Source organism: Megachile rotundata, chromosome 13, assembly GCF_050947335.1.
Source record: "Megachile rotundata isolate GNS110a chromosome 13, iyMegRotu1, whole genome shotgun sequence".
NCBI classification, from domain to species: domain Eukaryota; kingdom Metazoa; phylum Arthropoda; class Insecta; order Hymenoptera; family Megachilidae; genus Megachile; species Megachile rotundata.
This window is the reverse complement of record NC_134995.1, coordinates 3,967,184-3,973,540: the sequence shown is the minus strand read 5'-3', so window position 1 is coordinate 3,973,540 and position 6,357 is coordinate 3,967,184.

The following is a 6,357-nucleotide window of genomic DNA, read 5'->3' as shown; positions in this document are numbered from 1 at the left end:
CGAGAAAAGCAAGAAGAGTTCGACGGAATAAAAACTAAATATAATATAATTAATATAGTCAAAGTTAATAAGCTAATAGGCCAAAGCAGTCGAAACCAAAATATGTAATTAGAGCTCATATTCATACACTATTTCTATTAATTAATGATCAACGAAAAAATATCAGTAATGCCGAAATATAGTGGTGACGACTACGTTTTATAATCACCTAGTTTTAAAATGAGATTAGTACTCTTCATTTAATAATCATCTAGTTTTGAAATGGATTTGCAAAAAGTGAAATGCAATAGCAGTTCAGTAGTGTACGTCTGCGCGACAATGAAGATCAGGATTCGGCTGCGTATAGGTGCGCTTTGGTGATCAGAACGGTAGATTCGACTTTCGGTAAGCTCCAATAGGACACCCTCCGGCACAATCAGCTTGGATTGAATTCCAAGCATTCAGAACGGTTTTCTAGAAACAGCTTAAAGTACTTTAAAGCTTTGTTCACTCAGCGCATTGCGTAACTAATCTTCAGGCATTTGAGGTGCGCCATAAACTGTATAACTTATTGAACGACTTGATCTTTGAAGTTTGTAGTATTGAATCGCGAATGATTCCGGCCAATTGATGATTAATGAATTGGTCCTCATAATTAAATTAATAATTTACAGTCCAATAAAGGACTTTATTATCTATCTTAGCACTGCGAGTCTTGATGAAATTCAGTGTTATTTGCTAATTATCGAATGCATTTTTATCACTATGATTATCATGTAAAGTAATGTTCATTTTTACTTTTTACATTTAACATAATTTCTTATCTTTTCATTCTTATTCTGTATTTTTTTCTTTTTATTTCTATTATTATTTTTGCAACTGATTGATTGATTGATTGATTTTATATGGGCCTCGACTGCTATGATCATTGGCACAAACTGATTGATGATTGTGTTAAATTTTGTGTACGTGAGCACAAAATAGGCATCATATGAAATATCCATTGTTTTTATTTTTGCTTGTCAATACAATCTGACATCGACGACTATTCAGAAATTAATATGCTTTACGTATACATATGTACATGCTTTAATCTTGTAACCAATCGTATTCATTCTCATTATTTGTTCTCATTTCTCATTCTCATTTTTAAGCCAACGTTACAATTAATGGTATATTCCAAATACTAAACGAACTGAAAAAGTAAAATAATTAAAAGCAAAGATTGATTGCTCATTTAAGAAATCATTGGAAATGTTTTCACAAACTGTTTTGTAATTTCTTGACGGAAAATTTCAGATATCAATCTTTGTGAAGTTTTATATTTTTTACGTCGACTGAATTCTTTACAAAATATGTACATTTTTGTTTAAAAAATCTATAATTATTTTATTTCTTATAAATATTTAAAAAACCTAGAAAGTAACCTAGAAAATAAGAATAATTAATTGCTTGTATAGTGCAAGTTTTATTCGAAACATTTTTTCGAGTAACAAATAATTTGGTATTAAATGAATGGAAGAATTATAACCAAGTATATAAAATCCTTTTAAATAATTTCTGTACATATTTATTTTTTAATGAATTATGCATATATGAATGGAATTAAAATAAGCTTTTTAGACTACTATTAGTCAATATTTTTCTTATGTATAACAAGTATATAGAAATATCGAAGAAATAGAAGAAAGAAAAAGTTTTATTATTCCTTATAAAGAACAAAGTAGCATATTTGTATGAAAAGTCCATCAAGATATTCAGTCATATGCGATATAATTTATTGTGAGTTCAAACTTTTGGAATATGGGAGCATGTCCAACGGTTTGACATAAAGCAAATTTTGATCTTTGATAAAATGAATGTTACAGTTACATCCCGCGTGAAAATTCGATGTAACCAGACACAAATACCAAAGTATCTGAAATCAATATTCAATAAAGTCTTACATCGATATTCGAACACGTCTAAAATACAGTTGTATAGTAATTACCTGCTTTTACCAAACGTGAACCTAGAACCAACTGTTCTCCGTACCCTATTAATTTTAAGGCAGTATTAATTAGTTAGTCCTAATTAAATTGGCAAGTAGAAGCTAAATATCCACGGAGCGCAAAGCTAATCCGTTTCTAAGTGTTTGAGCAGGGGGCAACAGAGCGTGATAACTGATGCAAAATTGAATCTCGTAGAAGCAAGCGATTCAAGATCAGTGATTCGAACAATCTATCATCGATTGAAATTAAACGGTCGGTTATTATTGGGATCATCGAAGCGCACTATGTTCGCCTACTTGATTGGATTCTCGATGACAATCATGCTGACAGCATTCCTATCCGGATGAATTACCTCTGTGACCCGAGCGATCGCTTCTCGTTACATCCGCTAACAATCAAGAAGTGCCAAGTGAAAATTTTCTTCGACAGCTTAATGATCCTGAATCTCGCAAAAATATCAGAGATCAATTAGGCCATGGGTTTGGGTTTCTCAACGGTAAATGTATGCTCCTTAAGTACACGTGAAGCTGAACAATCTTCCGTCCATGTTCTCGCGTTATCGTACCGTGACGTTATTTTCGATGGAACTTGTAATTAACGTGCCGACGTTGCAGACGACGCGTCAATTTTGACGAAGGATAACATCTTCAGTCGCAGTGAAATTAGCTGAAGTTATGCGCTGTGTATTTTGGCTGGGTGGTTGCATCCTATAAGTTAAATTTATACGCGTACAGACAAAATGGAGGATACTAGTTAAAAACGGTATATTCATTGAACGATAGAAGCGTGTAAAATTTTCACTTTTTTCGGGGGTCCCTTTTAAATCGACTTAATTATCTACGAAAATAGTAATAATATAAAAGTTGCATCTTCTATAAAAGTCATATGATTTTAAGTCAATTTATGTGGAAGCAAGTGTATCTGCGCTTCTTTCTTTGTGAAACTATAGACTTGTTTTTACACATGATTCTTCGAATCATTTTATATAAAATGTTAGAAAGAAATTCTAAAATATTTTCAATTATTGTGCTTGGAAGTATCAAAATTAATAAGATGATTTCTCATACAAAAGCAAGTAATGAATATAGAATAATAACTGTCTATACAAATGGTAATTTTTGCCTATCATGAAGTGCATTCGATTTGAATACTAATGCATCAGTATAGATAATTTTGTCAAATAATGTAATAGAAATTTCATATTCCGGATAATAAGAAACGTACCATCTCCTATTAGCCAAAATTAAATTTTTCAGCACCATCTGGCACCGCCACGTTTTACTAAGAAAGTCAGACATTTATTAAAGATGTAATACAACTGCTAGTTAGAATGTGGAGGAGCGATAATAGATTCTTCTGAACTTCAAAATTTAACTCTACATAATTCATATTAATACTTAAACAAGAATTAAATTGAATTGCAATATCGCAAAACCATGGGAAGGAGGGAAAAAAAGAAACATTACCATCAGTCGATTTTTTCAACTCACTGTGTTGAAGTACAAAGGAACAAGGAAAAGCATTCATAAAAATGCAGTTTTAACTATCGGCCGATGTAGGATCCATTTTGATCCAGCTTTCACCATCGGCTTTCTGTGATCTGAAAGATATGAAGAATGTTTTAATATTTCAAAGAACGAAGTATACTCAAGGATATATTTGATTTTTTCACAAATATATCGAACGGCTCCCTTTTGATGACTTTTAGGAATTTTTGAGAATTTGGAACTTCAGAGATGAGGTAAGATTTTGCTGATATTCGAATGGAGACACAAGGATTTTGGCAATTTGACGATACAGCAATTTGAAGATTTCGGGACTTTGGGATCTGGGTATATAAAAATATGTAAATCTAGGAATTTTGTGGTCTAAAAATTTAGAGAGACAGGAATTTGAGGAGTTAGGGATTTGGGGGCATAAGAATTTAGAAGTTGAGAATTTGAGAGCACAGGAATTAGGAAATATAAAAATTTAAGGAAATAAGTATTTGGGCCATAAATATCTAGAAATATGCGGGCATGGAAATGTAAGAATACAGAAATTTAAAGACATTCGGGGATACAGTAATATAAAATTGTAAACATATAAGAATTTAGAACTTCGGTAATGTGTAAATTTTGAAATTTAGATATTTAAAAACGTAGAGACTTGAAAATTTTTAAATGTAGAAATTTGGAGATTTCGAAATTTAGAATTAGAAAATTGGGAATATGAAAGTTTAATCACCTAGAAATATGTAAATATAGAGAATTTAAAAAACGATTGGGAACGTTGAGAGTTCAACACTTAAGAATTTAAGGAATTAAAAACCTGAATATTTAGTAATTTAGAGATTACCAATTTTTTCTTTAAATTATTAGGTTCACGCCTAAAGGAGGTGCTGCGTTTTGTCGTATTTAAATAGTGCTTGATTCGAAACAATTTCTCTATTTTTATCATTCTTTTCGTTTTGCACTTTTATAAGATTACAGAGTACTATAATAAATAAATTTTCAAATTTATACAAATGTGTATTCAACACATAATAAATACAAAAGTACATATCTGAATTTAATAACAATTAATAAACAATAATTATAAACAATAATTAAGTCAAATGATGTTAATGAAATTTCATGTAATTTATTTGTAATTTATTCTTTTGCGTTATTCAGTGGAAAATGAAATTGCAGCAGAAAATTACCCAATACTATTCTTCGAAACGATGGATAGTTTCACTCCAATTAATTATTGAACATTAATGCAGATTATTGAAAATTGATTGAAACACCTGAAGTGGTGACTGCTGCAATGGTTTCGCTATAGTTTCATACTGATTGGATAATTACATTAATTTTCAATCGCTAAATGCGATAAAACTATGCCGCGTATCGAAGGATGGTATTAGGGTTTTTTCGCTTATGAACTTTCGTTCACTATTGGATGATATTAACACTATTTCTACCAAGAAGTATCAAAAGACACCTTTCAAATTTTAACTTACAATTATTCTCTAAGTCGAATTATTATATTTCACCACAATTAATTTTTTCACTTTTCATATAATAGTTGTTAACGCTCGTGGTCGAAAATAAATTCGTTCGAGCCTTGTTACATATTGCACGTGGTGTGCCGACTTTTGTTCTTATTATATTATCTATGACTATTTCCTTACTCGAAGAACCACTCCAAAGACTATGGAAACTATACAAAACAAATACGAGTTGTTGCTGTTGCTAATGTTAAAAGTCGAATGTATATTTCTTACGAACATGAAAGTGCGGTATACGCATACAGTTTTTACAGAATAAGGGTGAAGGAAACAATTGTTAATTTCTATTGGCAATGCGAAATGGAATGGAAATGGAAGCTTGAAGACGTATGATGTATGGATTTTCCTCAAAAAGTGACCATAGCAAGTAATAAAACCAAGCAGTACCTCGACATGAATAGAAACTGGAAATAACGGACTCTATTACTAAAATTAAGGTTTCTGGCAACCAGATGTAAAGCAATAAACTAAAATATTCAATAGAATGCAACGACTCCTTGAGTGTTATTTCTGCTACAGGTAAAGAAACTAACCGAAGGTCTGACTCCTCGCTATGAGACTATATTCGGAAACTTAATAGTAGGTCTAGACAATAGTTGTTAATTCGGCGATATTATTTTCTTCCAGCTTATCCTAGATCTAAAAATATACGTATTCTAATTTCTACCATGAGGTGTCTTTTGATACCTTAAGAATGTGATGACAGTGCATAATTTCAAACCAATTTACATATAAATATCAACATTATTTTGCAGCATTATATCAATTGCAATCAGATTACAGAATAACGATTTCAGTTGTAATGTGAAATACGGGAGTAGCGGCATAATTTTGATATTCACTTATTTCCCGCCATCTTGCATTTTAGTGTACTTCGCTATATTTATATTTCGTAGATTGATGAATTAAGGTAGAATTTGCAACCTGAATAAATAATCTCTAATAAAAACACATCAATGTATTATTAAATATATTCCTCAAATTATCTACATTTAACTGATAATTTGAAATTCCAACGGTTTTGGCAATTATTTGCATTCAAACGAAAAGGTGTTAAAAGACTCCTTTAGGTCAAAATCTCATTTTCAAAAAGGGATAAAAAGAGAAAAAGAAAAGGAGAAATATAGAATAGAAAGTCGAAGAAAGTGAAAATGAACGGGAAACGCAGGCTCATACTCGTCTGGCTGCCAAACGTGCAATCTGACATTGACTAGATTTTTATGACACCCTGCGAAAACTGAAGATTGTAGATCAACCACGAAATGCTTAGAAATACTTAGAAGAAAAAGGAAGTTAGAAATGTTTATAGAAAAAGATAAATTGGGAAGACGCTGCCACAATACTACGAATGCTAAT